Source organism: Monopterus albus, unplaced genomic scaffold (assembly GCF_001952655.1).
Source record: "Monopterus albus unplaced genomic scaffold, M_albus_1.0 scaffold178.1, whole genome shotgun sequence".
Taxonomy (NCBI): Eukaryota; Metazoa; Chordata; class Actinopteri; order Synbranchiformes; family Synbranchidae; genus Monopterus; species Monopterus albus.
In genome coordinates, this window is record NW_018128058.1 from 232,877 (window position 1) to 250,106 (window position 17,230).

A 17,230-nucleotide genomic window follows, 5' to 3' on the forward strand; every position below is an offset into this window, starting at 1 on the left:
CTGAGGATGACTTTATCTCTTGTGGGGTTTGACTTGGTGTCCTGAGTAAACACTCAAAGCTATCACAGCAGAGTCAGAGTGTGTTAGTACTTACAGTGGGCATTAAGCAGTCCACTGGGCTTTCTCGCACTTGGATGGCATATTCAGAGAGTGTGTGTTCAGTGTAGCACCAAAGAGGCTTTTGTTGACAGAAGGAAGCAATGAGCATGTCTTCATGGTTAATAGCCATGGCCACTGCACAAAAAGGTAAATCAGAATGAGTGGTGGACACAAATTGTGATGCCACATTAAATGTCAGTAGTTTTAAAAATATTTCTACAGTATTCATGCAACTATAGTATGGTTAAAAAGTTTGACTTCTTGTAGAAGGCACTTGTTCTTGCCAAGATTGAGATAAGATTGATAACACTGTCATGGCTGGCTGGCTCTGCCCACTGGCTCTGTCCGAGGGTACCAAACTTGTCCACCAGCACATCTAAATCTAATTAATTCACACACACCAATCAGCAGTAACATTATGTCCACCTGCCTAATTCTGTGTACACAGGAGTCAGTGCGGCAGTTGGTTGACATCTGTGTGGCTCTGCAGCTCATTTTAAATCTGTTTGCTTCCATTACTCTCAGAAAGAACACAAATGTGTTGACCATTCATTGAAAAACCTGTGTAAAAGAAATGAAAACTGTGGTCATGAGGACAAGTTGAGCTAATTTTTTTTTAATTGAATTCCGCGGCCTCCCTGCTCTAGCTGTCATATCACCACTATAGCCTCTGAGTCTTTCTCATCATAGAGACCGGTGTACAGTATTTTTCATTTTTGACCTTTTCAACAGAGGTTCAAACAAAATGAAACTGTTTGAAAAGGATGAATGAAATTTAAGTTTAATCTACTGTGGATCAACTTCATAGTCTGTGAGCCTTGGGAGCCCGTGGCCCTGTTGCAGTTCACTGTTTGTCCTTCCTTAGACCACTTTTAGTAGGTACTAACCACTGCAGACTAGGAACACTCAATAAGACCTGGTGTCTCTGACCCAGTTGTCAGCCATCAAAGTTTGGTTGGATCCTTATGCTGCTTTTTGTTCCTGCTTCCAACACATCAGCTTTGACTACTGAATGTTCACTTGCTGTCACTACCATGGTGCAACTCATGCCTAAATGCAAATTTCAGCCAGAACAACTTACTGAAACCCAAAGCAGCTTAGAAATCTCTTTAATCAAGTCCTGTACACTCATTAAAAACGACTCTTAACAAGCTGCTGTTTACATCTGTAGCATAGGAAGAGCGAGAAAGAAACGATGTCACACCTGCTTTTATACTGCAGGCAGAGAAATAACTTGAGCTGAAGAAGTTGAAGGAAAGGCAGGCACAGCTGATAAAGGGATCAACCCCGAGGCTACAGTGTTAGTACGCTAAGCCAGTCTGTGCTGCTGAAGAGATGTAGTATCATGATGGCAACTTGTGCTTATGGGATGTTACTGTTGTCAGCATGCCATTCACTGTTATGACTAAACACAGAGCAAAAGACAGCAGAGAAGTCACACAGCCCCCCTGCTTTTGAAACAAAACAGCTGCCTTGAAGAAGTGAAGGTCATTTCAGCAGAATGCAAACAGCAGCAGCGCTTCAGTCAGTGAAAGATGTGGGGAGATTGCAACATGTTGAGGCGTTGTAACTCATCACTGTTGGCTCACATACTTAGACAATACATTGTCCAAATCATTTCCCCACAGTGAAAATCTGCCTAATGATCTCAGTCTGCAGTGCTCTAATTCATTTATTATGCTAATAGGAAAAGCTGTTAGCCTGATCAGACATTGCATAAACATAAGTGTACTTCAGTGTTCTCTAATCACGTCGGAAGAGGATTTAACAGCTCCTAGCATTTCTGTCACATTATAAGGTGATGAAAATTATTCATAAAATTGTCAGATGATGATGATTAGGGTTTAAAATAGCTAATAAGCACCTCTGGACATGGATTGAGATCTTCCTCGCGAGGCTTTTAATTTGAGATTTTTGAGTATATGTGCTGTAGGGTGGCATGACCTAAGACGGTGCTTGCTACATGTGTGACGATAAAAATTAAAGGTTGTGTGTTCTCTCTGGGTGCAGCCTGACCCAGGTGGCTGTTGTTTTTTGTTTTTATCCATGCTCCAACACCTTAACCTTAATCTTGCTCAGCCTCTGAGGAGGGTGAATTCTTATTAAATAAAGTGGCAGTCCTGTGCAGCAGACTGCCATCACTGAGGAGCACTAAACGTCTGGCAGAGAACATGGCTGGTGAACTGTTCGGACATCATGTGGACCATAAAAGTCTGAAATGTGTCTAAGCCTTATAAAGATATAGGAATGAATTTTGTCACTTGCTGGCTGAGAGACAGCAACCGTGACAGCCCTTAGCTCAAGAAGCCTGAACTATAGTTTCTGTGCTGTTTTTTACTATTTTTAAATATCTGTACAAATATCACAAACCTTTGTGGTAGGAAACTACCCCAGTTAATGTGTGGACAATCACATTTTGTTCTCGATCCCTGTGTTCACACCAATAATCGGGTAGCTTCAAGATACATATTGAAATTAAGTTCCTGATAGTTGGCTGGGCTGCCAAATAAATCACATTTACATTTGATTACACTGCTTAAACATGTTTTATAGAAAAACAATTAAATTCAATTTGTATAGTGCCAAATCTCAACAAAAGTCATCTCAGGACACATAAAGTAAGGCCCAGACATTACTATTATTAATATTAAAAACCCAGCAAATCCCCCTTGAGCAAGCGCTTGGCGACAGTGGGGAGGAAAAACTCCAGACACACCCCGGCTCTTGGTGGGTGGCCTTCTACCTCGACAGGTTGGGGTGAGCGGATAGAGGAGAGAGAAAGGAAAAGCAACAAGGCACAAGAAACAAACAAACACTGGGCAGGGCGATGTGGCCGTATATGTGCTGGTGTGCACCAGGATGATCTGCCTGATTTCATCTCCCAGATTGTGCAGCATTTAGTTGAAAGAGTGCTCAATCTGTCAGTTGTTAATGAAGCTGCTTGTATTTTTGTACTGCATAAAATTAGGGGTTTAAAATAAACTGGGCAAGATATCATCCATTGTTTATTAGCTTGCAATCTTCTCCTTCTTTGTAGGCACATTTAACTCTTTGCAAGTTACTGTCGGCAGTTGTTGATCAGTGGGATTGGCACATGACATGAACATCATTGACAGTCTAAAGCTTCAGCCATTATGCTTTGTATTATGAATATGGCTCATTGAACGTTACCTCTGCATGGCAATATAATAAGATTCTATTAGGTAGAGAACTGTGCACAGAAGGAAGGTAGCATGCAGGTTACGGAGAACCAACAAAAATGCTTGCCAAGCTAGATTTGATATCCACAGAGATGAAAACCCTTCATATCCCATTTTCAGTTACCACAACTTCACCCCAGAATACCCCTCAGTGAAACTGACTATACTGTTTCAACTGTCTTATAACAAATGCATGTTTACACTGCTATGAACTGTCAGAAGTGCTTTGGAGAGACCTCGCTGAAATCGTACACAATAAGACAAGCCTTCCAGTGCTTCAGTTTGTAAATACTCCAAAGGGAATGTTGTTAATGTAATTTCCTAGTACTTGGTGTCCCCTGACTGCAATTGTTGGCTCCCTCCTTCGAGTGTGGGTTGGTGTTTTATTGCAACATCAGCATTATGACTGGGAGGAGGGAGGGCAATGCTTCTTTTTCTTTGGTCATATATCTCAGTGGACATCTTCACTGGCTCTTCATTATCTGTTCTCAGTCAACATCCCAGCAGGAGTGCATGTGTCTGGATTAAAAGCCTTGATTGTGCAACTGTCTGAAAGTCTGGCTGTCAGCCTTTTTACCAAACAACGCATCAATCTTCCACTGACTGGGATCTGCGTGCTTCCAATAAATGACTGATCTGTGTGCACAGTCTGTTTGTGACTGTTTTGTCTGCTCTGCTAGATCAAGAAATCCAAACAAGTTGCTAAACATGCATGGCCAAGCGCCAGCACTTATTAAATCTTTATCTTGACTAACAAGGACACCACTCGGGTGGATCTTTCTCAACTCCCATGTTTAGCCAAATGTTTTAGCTTGAGAGAAATAGCAGAGCAGTGAGAGCACGGACATCCATCAGTCTTGGCGCCACGTGGATGAATGCAAAACCCAAACCAAACAAAGAGTGATTAGTGGATCTGTTTAACTTCAGGACAAAAGGATCCCATTATTAGTGCAAATAGTTAAGTCAACTGTGGTCTGTTGCCTGCCTTCCTTTTTTCTCCCTTTGCAATGTGTCCCAATGCAGTGTCACTCAGCGCTTTTATAGCAATAATTAAGAAAAACCGCCAAAAAGGATTTCTTTGAGTGAGCAAGGTTATTTTGACAAAGTGCGTCAGGGATTTTGTCTCTGCTTTTTATCAAACTGATGTCATGTTAAACAACCCATCATCCTGTTACATCTGTCATCTTTGGTAGATTTACTGCACTGAAATACAATTTTGAGGCACTTTAGCATTTCTATGCTACTTTTTGCTTCTAGTCAAGTAAAGCAAGCTCGGGGGTTTTCAGTCTTTCAAACTTGCTATTAACAGTCCAGTGTAACAGTCCAGGCAGTGTCGGTTCTTGAAGTCGACATCCTTATATAGCAGTGCTCTGTAGTAATCTCTGTCCTTCTTGCTGAAAGTATCTTTCTGATTATGTCTGCAACTTGTTTAACCTCTATAAACTCAGATCCTCCACTTCTACTTATGTAGTCTACATCACTTTGTCTCTTCATTGTCACCTGAAATGAACTGAGGGTCATGTTGAAATCATCACAATTCCAGACATCATAACATTTAATGGTACATCACTAGGCAAGCTTGTCACTTGGGCTCTGCTCAAACTTCACCTAGTTGTCACTGTTGACTCAAAGTCAAGACAGATGGGACAAAATGTGTTGCATATTTTTACATTGTGGTGCTGCTATTTTTAATGAGGTAATAGGTAAAAATACTGTAACTCTGCCACTTGTAATCACATTCACCAATATAGTCTCATGACTTTGCAGTTGTACTTGTTTTCTCTGCCATGTTTATAAATTTGAGTGACACAGTGTGATCTCTGCACAGTTACCAGTGTGTAGTGATGTTGTGTTGCTGTGTCGGAGGCTTCACTGTGCTTGCTACTGATCTGGCTGAGAATTGCAGTGAAATCTCTATGACGTTGCCTCCAATTTAGTTGTTTTCCCAATTGTGGTGCCTCCTTTTTTTTTTGGTTGAACAAATGAGTGTTCACTGTGTTAGACTGCTCCTGAGTGAAAATGAAAAATAGCAAAAAACATGAATGTCTTTGTTACATTGCAAAATGGTGAGATGGATAGAAATGGTTTTATCAGCCTTTCAAATCCATTCTGGTGAAAAATATGCTTTTACACTGATTCTCTTCTTTTCACCTTTCTTTTCACGGAAATCACGTTTCTGGCTTTGGTCAATTTTTTACTAATTCAATAAAACAAGTTTAGGGCTAAAGTTCAGGGCCAAGCTTCAAATCGGCTAAGAAAGAATCCCTCACAAGGAGATTAGACAGAGTTTCACTGTAGTTTGATTTAACAGTAGACTTGATGGCGCTTTCATACACTGCCACTGAGATATTTAATCATACGTGTCTGGGAGTGAATTTTAAAGCTCCAGTCAAGAGCTGAAATAAAACAAATCGCCTGGCAGCGTTGTTAGACTTCTTTTGTTACTGTAAAAGACAGAGGTGAAGTAGCAGGATACCGTCTGTTAGGACTGTAACTGAATTCACAATGAATTGTTTTATGGCAGAGTTACTTTAAATGACAGATTCCCTTTGCAAGATGTCAAACAGCAGGGAATGTTTCTACAAAGAAAAGCAGAGAAATACAGGTTAAGCAGATGTTAGAGGAAGCTATTTGCTCTCTCTCCAAATTTTGTTAGTGGCTTATACGGAGGTTGAATTTGTCACTACTTTTGTGCATTTGACATCCATCTCGCTCATATTGGCATTAATTTTTGGGACAATCCATATGGTTTTAGGATAGCTGAAAGGTACATTTATACTGCGTTTGATGACCATAATCCTATTGGAGGATTATGAGCAATATTTTTGAACAAACATGAATCTGATGTGACTTTTTCAAATCAAGCCAATAAATCCCTTATTTGATGTTAGTGTAAGGTATTATAGATGCTTATCTTGTCTTTTTAGAGTTTTCATTGAATGGCAGCCAGTATAAATTTTGTTTTTCATTTTTTTGAAGCAATGTGGACACTACTGTGTATGTAGTCTGCAAATTAATGCTTTCTCCCATGGGGTAAAAAACAATCAACATGTTTACACATGTTCAGTAAAAATGTTTTATGTAGACCTCCCCCATTTTTACTTGTTTATCAGACAATGTGTAAAATCACTGTTAATGCACCTTTATGTAAATACAAAAACCATCCCTGCCACTTTGCCTCAACTGTAAGTCATACAACCAAGATATCAAGGACAGACCAGCTTTCATTGGTGGGGTTTCAGTGTGTAGTCTTGCAGGTTTCTCACTGTCTTTAAATAAATGCAGTGGTCATTTCAAAACCCAAAAATAATGTATAGCCTGATCTCAAAATGAATTTTTACTTCCTTTGGTCCCGATGCCCAAACAAAAATAAAAACATAAAATGCAGCAGCACAGTGATAGTGATGGAAAAAAATGGATGGTTATTTCTCTCATTTGGAAAGAATTTAAGTTTTTTATAAAGTTACAAACAATGCCTTAAGGCTGCACATTTTCATTGTACACATTTAAGGGTTGCCTAAAAACCTGAAAACATTAGTTCTTTTTTGAAAATATTGATATATATATATATAACTTTTTCACAGGTCTTCTGAAGTCTTCTCTGGATTAATACCCAGGCATTTCTTTGGAATTGATTATTTAACTTTTTTTAGTGTTATGTTATCTCAGCCCAGCAGAATGGTTCTGCGTTGTCATAGGTGGTTTTGCCAGTGAATTGAAATCCTTCAGTGCAGGTGTGGAAAGCACAGTGGTGAAGAGGCTCCTTCACTTCTGCACTCTACTGATAACTTCAACATTTGACCATGTATTGTGTTCCAGCGGCTGGTTTTATGAAAGCATGTAGCGATGCTTTCCTTTAAACAGATTCAAGGTTTTGTTCTCATTTTCAAAGGACAGTAAAATCTTTAAAGGAGGATAGAGGAACACAGGTTCAATTGCTGCACGAAGCTGATTAATGAGCTTTTTTTTTAAATCGGTAATCTTATTTGGTTGCTAAGTTGGTGAAAACTTCAGACAAATTGAACTGCTCATGCTAAGTGGGCGGTGAAATGAATGATCAAGATGAATTTTGTGTTTACATCCACTGTGGTCAAGGTTTGAAACGATTATTTCAAACTGCAGTTTCTCTTTTTCCAGATTCAGGTAGCACTTAAATGAGTTAGGTGAGCTTGGAAATGTAAACGTCTGATGGCAGCTGGACAGCAGTCTGACCTGTTCTCACTGCTGCTATGAGACCAGGTGAAGCACTTGCATGTTGATTTTGCAGTCAGGGTATTGGTCACTATTTCCCCCCTTCGTGTTCTTACTCACTGTCTGTTAGCAGTTTGCTGGATGTGAAGTTTATGAAGTGCTTCTGTTTCAAAAAAGAAACTTTGAAATGATACCTTTTCTTTAAGGAAATATGGCTTTTAAATTCTTCTCCATAGTCTGACCTGGCTATAGCTCTTACTGTTACATAAACAACAAATGATCCATTTCCATGCAAGCAATCGCCCTCCAGCCCCATCACCAATTCCTGTCTTCAGGCTGCAGGCATTTTCTAAAGTAATTTCAGGGGTTAATAGCTCTCACAAATCATCTGCTGGGCAATGGAGTTCATTTCAAAACAATGAAGGTTCCTTATGAGGGGCCTTTTCATGTCATAACTTTAGCAGCTGACAGGCCAGGCAGGTGTGTTTTGGCCTCAGGATGGGCACCTTGCCAACGGAATCTCAGTCGGGACAGCGTAATCAATTGCCACATCGAGGTAGATGGCACGGTCGTGCTGTAAGCAGCCACGAGACATGTTCCATCACAGTCTCGATACTGAGCAAACTGACAGCTTTTACTCGGAAAACCAGGCCTCCTTATCTCCCTAGAGCTGAGTAATGCTTCAGTGTCTGTGGTGTCTATCTCTCTGCAAATGGCCTATCCAACAAAAGAGACCAAACAATAGCACAGTGAAACAATAAATACAAGAAGTGCAGAGAAAACCTAAAACAAGTTAAATATCCTAATGCAGCGTGTTGGTTTTGTGAGATTCTGATATCAATGAATGTTTCTAAAATTATGCTAGCGAGAATGATTAATAAATTATCGTAGTGCCCCTTGGCTTGCTCAAAATCTCAAGTTTGTGAACTGTCAATAAGTGGGTTGGGCATCAGTGGAAATTCCAATCTGATTTAAATACATAGATTAAATAAAAATGAATGAACTATAGAGAAAACTTCAACATCCACCAGGCACATACTGTAGCCTCTTTTAATTAATTCCTCCCACACTCTGACATTTTTTATAGAGGGTGCATGGGTTAAGCACACCTCCTGTATGAAAAGATTAAAAAGCCACTTACATGCTAAACAGAATTATGGATGACTGAGGAGCATGGCTTAATTGGAAATTGATTGACTTGGCCGCTTTACACCTGGTCTCATAACATTTCACATCCCTCACGCGTTGGGAGTTTGATGCATTTTTCAATATGTGGCTCTGAAGGAGCGGAACCTTTTTATATTGTCTCTCTGTGGAGGAAATTGTGTGGATGAAGCCATGTTGCCATCACTGCAAAGAGACAGGGTGGGGGTGATCGCTGCATGACGGATGTTGTGCACGAGCTGCACCTCACCTCATATTTGAGCTTCACGTACCGTTGATCTGCAACTGCTACAAACAAAAACTATAATGGTGTCAAGAAAGCAGAACGAAATCTGCTCCTCCATTTTTCAAGATGGATGCCCGGTGTCATGTCATGAAGCAACAATGACTGTGTCTGCTAAATGCAGTACAGTTCAAGACTGGCTATTTATAGAAATGTCGGTTTTCTACAGTCAGTGAAAGGACGCAGGCAAAACTAACGTTACTGGGGAAACAGCTGGTTTTAACTTGATAATTTTGGAGAAAGAAGCTTTGATACCCCAACTGAGAAATATCTGATTGATTTATATAAAGAATTTCTTGTATAAATTGGGTTCTTTAGTGAATGGATTTAGGCAGAGAAGCCAGGTTGAGTTTTATATACAAACATCTTGCTGGGGCAATACATTCTCAGGAGAAACACTTCAAACCTAATATAGTCTGCTGGTACTTAAATGGATTACACATCACGCTACAGCAGCATGAGTAGGCATAGCAGACAGATCATCTCTTTGATGGAGGGAAGGTATGTATGCTGATAAAGTCTGACAGGGGCTACACGAGGACAGCAGACAGAGGAAATTCCTTTTGTCTGCCTATGTACGTCAGCCTGGGTCACTTGAGGTCCTCAGTGTAAATGCAGCTAAGCTGAATGGCAGACAGATGCACGCACCTCTCCGGGAACAGAGCACATCACCGCCTGTCAGACCAGACCACGGGGGTTAGGCAGGGTCAGGGTGGCAGAGCCGGAGCAGGCAGACAGCTTGTCAATGCTGCTGACATCGAGATGGATGAGCCGATACTATAGAGAGCCACAGTTATACCTTTCTGTTTATTAACCCATTGTACTACAGTGCCTGGACATGCACAAAAATGCTTATATTGATTATATTTACTAAACGACATGGCTACATCTGTTCAACATTTCCAAGTGGGTAAATTTGAATATGTATTTTTCTTATCTGTATTCTGTTTGCAAAGCATCTCGGTCCCCACTTCTCAGTCAATGCCATTGATCTATACATTCCAGCTTGAGCCAACTGAGCTCAAGATGGAACATTCATTTGTCACTGCTGGGGTGTCTCGGAGCAGAATCCGATCCCTGAGTCAACATGAACATAGCTTTTCCAGGGCAGCAGCTTCATTATTGAGCCCTGGCATGGTGAACCACACCATTACTGCTCTGGAGCCAGACACCAAGCATGGTGAGAGAGGAAGGGAGATAGAGAGATGAAAGACATAAGGATGTACCAATAAGCAGAACAATGAAATGGGAAGAGGGAATGAGGGACTATGAATGAAGGATGCTAGGGGACAGATGAGCAAAGAAGTGACCAAATAAATCAGCAGCCAGCAGATAATTGGACGAGCTGCACTCAAAGGATGGTTGCAGCACCATGAAATGTGACACCTTGATTGGCAATTAACTCCGAGAGAAGGGATGGTGGTTTACTTCCCTTTTGGAATGTGATACCTGACAAGATGGTTGCCACAATGAAGCTGTTGGGCTGCAGCAGTCCTTGTCATAATTTAACATGTATGGTGGCTCCTCTATTTCTAGGGAGGAAATATTTTGATCTGAGAAGTGGAACGCATCAAATTAGGCCTGGAGGTAGACCTGGATACAGGTTGTTATTGTGAAGCACCTTATGTCAGCTCCACCAACTGGATACCTAAAGACCCAGAGCAATTAACATGTATGAGAGTGACAGGGCTGTGCTCTCAGGTGGAGTCATTTTTATGTTCGTCTGGTGAGCACTTTTCACACTTGACAGAACCCGAAGGGAGATGCAATATTGTCCTCCTTATCAGCTGAATACTCTTTGCATGTCCTGTAGTATTACAGAGAAAGTTAAGTGACCTCAAGGGCGAGATGACTCAGCCGGGCTTGGTGTCGACATTTGCGCTCAACATTAAGCCACTTCTGAACAAAGGTCATTCAATAAGGCCATAATTACGGCAAACACACACACACTCGCTCAAGGAAGTGTAATTTAAAGATATAATCATTTTGATACAAGGTTTGTGCTCATTTATCTGCAAAGAGAAATGAATTTCCTATTAAGGAGGGTTTTTTTCCTGAAGGCACAAAATGTTCTTATTTCAATAAACTGAGATAAAAAAAAAAACTTATGGAAGTGTTGATGTACTGAACTTGAACAAAAATGTCAAGGTTGCATTGCTATTGTTTTACTATTCTCTCTAATTTATGGCAGTTTTTGCTCTTAACATGAAAGCTACTGTATCACGGGGAATGTCTCACGGGAGTCTCGGCCACTAAAACATTTATATTTGAGCTTTTTTGGTAACAAAATACAATACCAGTCCACCAGTTAGGCAAGTCAGGACCTGTCCACATATACACAGGTATTTAAAAAAAAAAAAAAAAAAATGGATATTTTTTTATATGCATATTATCTTTTTGTCCACACACAAATGGAGCTTTAGGTCACCAAAGCTTTTAGAAATCTCCGGCCAGGGTGAAGATTTTTAGAAACTCAATTTTCAGTGTGGACAGGGAAAACTGAAATTTTGGCTTGTCGTGTTAGTGTGCGCCGGTAACTTATTTGTTTGACGACAGAGTGTGGGACATTTTTTCTTTTGTTTATGGATGCAATGCCAGACGTAGCCAAACTAACTGTAGTAACACTGCTAACTGGCCTGTTAACTTGCCTACAGGTACATATCAGTTACTCCTCCACTATGTGGAGGAGCAGAGGTGAAGGGGTTTTTCCATTATAGGACCACACCAAAATGTGTCCTAAGTACCGCTCGTTACAGGTTATACTTTTGTTTCCGCTTTGGAGGTGCATTCTGGGAGCAAAGTTTCGGCACCTCTCGGGAGGTAGTACTAAAATCAAGCACCAGGAATATGGGGGGATTGGTTATATGTCCATGTCTTCACACCTCAAGCATTAATGGGCTTTCAGATAATAATGTGCCAAGGCGTGGTCACAAAGCGCTGTGCCTAAGTTGAGCTTGTTTTATCTTCAGCACAGTGTGCAGGGATGGCATGTGCAACGTGTGCTGTGCCCAGCTTGGTGCAGACACCGAAATGTGTCCTACTAAGTACCGCTCGTTACAGGTTATATGTTTGTTTCCGCTTTGGAGGTACATTCTGGGAGCAAAATTTTGGCACCTCTCGGGAGGTAGTACTAAAATCAAGTACCAGGAATATGGGGGGATTAGTTATATGTCCATGTCTTCACACCTCAAGCATTAATGGGCTTTCAGATAATGATGTGCCAAGGCGTGGTCACAGAGCGCTGTGCCTAAGTTGAGCTTGTTTTATCTTCAGCACAGTGTGCAGGGATGGCATGTGCGACGTGCGCTGTGCCCAGCTTGGTGCAGCTCGGATACGTTCTTGGACAAAGAAAATACAATGGGAAAACAAAGGAGGATGGCCCGCGTCAACCCCGGAGGCTATGCTTGGCGATGGTTAAGGGAAGTACAGGGTATACCACTTATTAGCTTCTGATAGTGGCAACGCAGCAAGAATGTGCTATGGCTGTCAGTTCTATGCTCACAAACGACAGAAGGCAGACATTAATGCCAACGACGCAGACCACCACACATTCCACTTTTTCCAGTGTTTTGTTAACTTTGTACTACAGTGTGACATTGAGGAATAACTGCACTTCACTGCCAGACCACGCATACAAGGCCCCCTTTCCTCGATGTGCCATTGTTGTTAGTCTACTAGAACTGGTAATTACTTTATTACGACTAGTGACTGGCCAACATGACTTTAAGTTGGGGATATATTGTAGCCTGTTGGTTTGACATACTCTTAAAAGTGTGTTCTCATGTGAGCATTTTTTAACAACTGTGGATGAGGTGGGGAAAAACTACATTTTTAAAAATACCCTTGTATGTGAGGCCTAACTGAAAGTTTGGATTGTGTGTGTGTGTGTGTGTGTATTTGGACCTTCAGTTGTGCCTTATTGGATATGACCTAGATCTAACTGAAAACAGACTGCTCTTTAACTATTCTGATTAGGCAGCTGTAGAGACATTTGGTCTTAAAATGAATTATGCACTAACTGTGCTTTTACCAAACCAGTTGGCCTTTACAGTGCACCTGCCTTTGTGGCACTGTGTGATTTATGGGCGTAAAGATAGTTGCCCCCCATTTAATTTATTAAAGCACTAATTACTGCATGAGTCACATTGGGGTCTGAGAACTAGCCAATGTCACTGGAGACGGGTCAGATCACAACATTAGTACATTATTATTACTTTGAGGGGAGAAAGAATGTCTTACTGAGAAACGGTCAGAAGAAGAAGGAATCTTAAATTAATTCTGAGCAGCAAGGCTCGCACTTTGAAAAGTCATCTAGAAACAGGGCACACTTTGATCGAATGAGGCCTGTAAAATGTGCTGAAAAGTCAAAGAAAAAGCCAGCAATACAGAAAGTTGTCAGCCACAGGTGCCTGGTTTGTAACTCAGGCCATTTCTATTTAGATAAATGAGAATTCAGACACTTTCTTAGTTTATGACACTGATTATACAGTACAACTACATTTTGTCTCAAGTGATAGTTAAGACTAAATGCAATATGATGCAGTGACATTGGACAAATATTTTTTAACCTAATAATAAATGAAATGATCATTACTCAACTGTTTTTTTTTTTCCTGGCAAAGTAGTTTGGCATTTCAGTATTGTACAGTCAGCCAACTCTGGAAAAGCTGAAGACTTTAGTTTCTCTGATTTTCTGGCATAATTAATATAAACTCAAAGGTTTTAAAATCTCTAACTAAAGTGGAGAATTGGGAAGCATCATTTTCACTGAAGACATTTGAGCTGTAGCTTTTAGCACAAAGTGAGTCTGCCTCAGTCTTATTTCAAGAAAAGAGCCAATTGACGCTCTGACCGCTGTCCGTGCTGACAGCGTCCAATTAAAAGGCCACTGGAGAATGAGACCTCTGATTTAACCATGCTGAGGGCCATCGACTGGACTGGAAAACTGTGTAAAATTGGAGAGAAATGCTCCTTGGCTGAGTGACAAAGTAGTGACAGCTGCGGAGATGAACCAGTATAGCAACACGCACAGCATAAGCAATCAGAATATGTAGTTGAAAAGACACAGTGACATGTTAAAACATCTTTAGCTGCAACTTTTTCCAAGTGAAAAGGAATATACCAGTGGGTTTTTATCATTTATATTTGCACTACATACACCTTTCTGAGCAGGTCATTGAAATATAAAAAAACAAACAAACTGCTTAACAGCAGGTGAAGATCTTGTTTTAACTAATCTCTAGTGGTTTAACTTCTCACCTTACTGCAGTGCTGGAAAAGTGTACTCGAGGGTGTGTCGGTACACTGTATCATCGCTGCACCAATAGTGATGTATGGATTGATCAATGGTGAAACAAATTTGAAACTTTCAGCCTGAGAGGGCAGTGAACTCTGCTTTTCACGCTGATATTAAGTTGGTTATCCAAGTATTCAGTAGCCACTGATGGATGTGGTTGGGTGTGATCAGAAGTCTGCACCATTTCACAGTTCACTTGCCAAGAAATACACACCTACTGTACATAGCTGCAGCAAAAGAAGAGGTTTGACCGCTGGAGGTAAAAAAAAACCTAGATTTCAGGGAGTGTTAAATCTTACAAGTAGGAAAAAGGGACTTGTGCTATTGATAATATGATGTATATTAAGTGATAGCAGAACAATTACTGCCGCAACAGGATATGAACTTGAAAAGACGCTGTTATTTCACTGTGTATGTAAGTTGCTTCGTATGGAGTCTTTTCTCTGCTCTGATTGTTTTGTTTGTGAGAGAGCTGTCAAAAAGGGGCATCAGACGGTGTGAACATAGGGTCGACGGGTGCCTCACACAGTGAATCTATCCCACAGTCTGTTTGTGTTCCACTGACACGGTGTAGTCTCTGGACTCTGTCAGCACGCTCGTTCCTGCCAAGTCAAATAACAGAATTTCAGACAGGCGCCTTACTCTGACACAGCTAGATGGCCAGAGAAGTTCAAAACAGTAGATGGGAAATTTCCAGAGCTTGCAAAGAAGAATCCCTAATAGTTCCACAACACATATGCAGGCAGAAGCTCGGATAACCTAAGAAATGCCCACTTTCCTTCTTGCTGGCATTTTGTCCAAATGTCAGCTTATTCACCTGGAACGAGTTACACAGACCTTCCGGGATTTTCTTTGAGAATGTCAAACTAAAGCATGTATCTGTACAAAGCTTTGGATAAAGTACAATGTTCGCTGGCTTCTTGTAGTGAGGCCTGAGGGCAGGAAGTGACACGTCTGGTTCCCTGACAACTCAGTCACGCTGCACTTACCAAGTTAGCATGTGATCTCAGGTTATGTTTTATCTCTTAATGGTTATGTTTATCCTATGGAAGTATCGCAGGAGCCCATACACCAATGATTCCCCCAACTGTCCCCTAAGTCTGTGCAGGGGGTGGACATCCACCAAACGCCATCAAACGAGACGGTGGTATTTGCTGCTATTATCTGGGATTTGTCTCCCGTTTACTTTTAAAAAGACAGTGTAGACAGACTCAATAACTTAATGTGACTGACCACATAAAAGGAAAATACAGTTTACAATGCCTTGGGCATTAAAAGAAACAGGATGAACCCAGTTATACCTGAGGGAATAAACACGTCTTCACTTGCAAACGCACAGAAATAAACCGAGAGCTCACACAAATTCCAGTAACAATAACAGACAATTGTCACTGGACTTAATAATATTGGCTCAGGATAGGATGAAGAACAGACACCCCACCACCTCAGTGCCTCATCTAGTGCCAAAGTGTTTCTGCTGGCATGGAGAAAAAAATGTTTACCTTCTGATTTAATCTACAATATCCAGGGTCAGGACCTGTGCTTAACTGGGCTTTGTGGCAATTGGTCTGTCTGAGACATGGCTTTAATTCAGCTTTGATTTCATACATGCTCTTTTTCTCACTAGGAATGTGGAGATAAGAATTGTTCAACACAGTTTTGGACCGTCTCTAAACTCCCCTGAACATTCTTCTTTTGCCACCTGTGCACCTTGGTACAAGCCCATGAGCTGTTTCACCATATGCTTTATTAAAGTCATGATTTTTAAAACCGTCCTGAGAGGTAAGTCAGAGTTTTTGTGGTTTTAAATAGTCTTCTTTTTTACTGGAATGAAGAGAAATTGAATATCCTGTCAATGCCTCCATGGGGAAAGATCTTTCACTGTGAGATAAACTGAGGGTGAATGTGCCATTCCATTTTTACTGGCAGTTTCAGGTTAATGGACTTGTCGGCCACAGGGGAGCGAATTTCTCCAATTCATAGCAACACGTGTCCCACAGGCTTTCCTAACGGAGGATACTGATTAAGATTAAGCACAGATTGATCTTAATTATGAGTATTTTGATGAATGGGATTCAAACTGCAGTATTCCAGGATTTTTAGAGACGTTTGCCAAATGTGAATTTATGAAAATAAAGTGCAGCCCTTAGGCTAACCAGAGAAAACCTCTCATGTGTTTCTAAAAAGGATATTACAAAGCAAATTTTCTTTGCAGCAACAATTGTGTCTTCAGGCTTCATGGAAGGCAGACATTAATGCTGAATAATGTGATCTAAAATGCAGTAATAATCTAATATACTTTTGGAACTTTGAAACACATAAAACAACAGTCCAGTGTTGGTTTATTTTGGTCTAGACTAACATGTTGACAGATTGATATCAGACCATTCCTGTGTATCAGCTTCAGTGAGGTCTGTAATTAGGACAGCGATAGAGTACAGTTTGATGTTTATTGCCCATGCAAATAGAAGTCAGCTGCCAGAAGCTTATTGACTTGCTCCTAAAAGTGGATGGATAAACCCTCTGAAACCTTTAATGCATCACACATATGGTTCAGTGGTGTAACCTGTACTAAATCTACAAAACTTTGAATGAGATTCAAGGCCATGCCTGTGCACCCATGTCTGGTGTTTTGTCATTATCTGCTTCCCTTTTTAAAACGTTCAGACATTCCACTTAGTCTTTTAGTGTGTGTCTAAATGATTTCAAGCCTCTTTTGTGTCTGCAGCATTGTCTGCTCCCCAAAACAAGCAAAACCTCCTGTCAAAAGCCTAAAGAGCAGTTTTAGACTTCATAAGCTGGGATTTTCCTCCAGATTCTTGCTCCCTGTTAGTTAATTTCTTGATAATGTTCCTGGCCCACAAGAAGAAAAAGTCACACAGGGCTACTTCAGCACCCACTCAAGCAGCATCTGCATTAACACAATAAGATATTAAAGTGTTGTTTACAAGCACTTGCAACACCAGCCTGAGTTGTTCCCTTTGTTGCACTCATGCC

General features: G+C 40.8%; 1 protein-coding gene across 2 annotated transcripts in view; it reads right to left on the reverse strand.

The window, feature by feature from the left end:
• chrm2a (cholinergic receptor, muscarinic 2a) overlaps positions 1-17,230 on the reverse strand; it is a 62,985-nt gene that overhangs the window by 39,048 nt on the left and 6,707 nt on the right. Inside the window, exon 2 of one of the 2 annotated variants that reach the window (XM_020616740.1) lies at positions 95-234. The exons of the other annotated variant lie outside the window; for it this stretch is intronic. The gene's annotated coding sequence lies outside the window, so the exon portion shown is untranslated. The remainder of the gene's footprint in view (positions 1-94; positions 235-17,230) is intronic. 2 annotated transcript variants of the gene reach the window in all.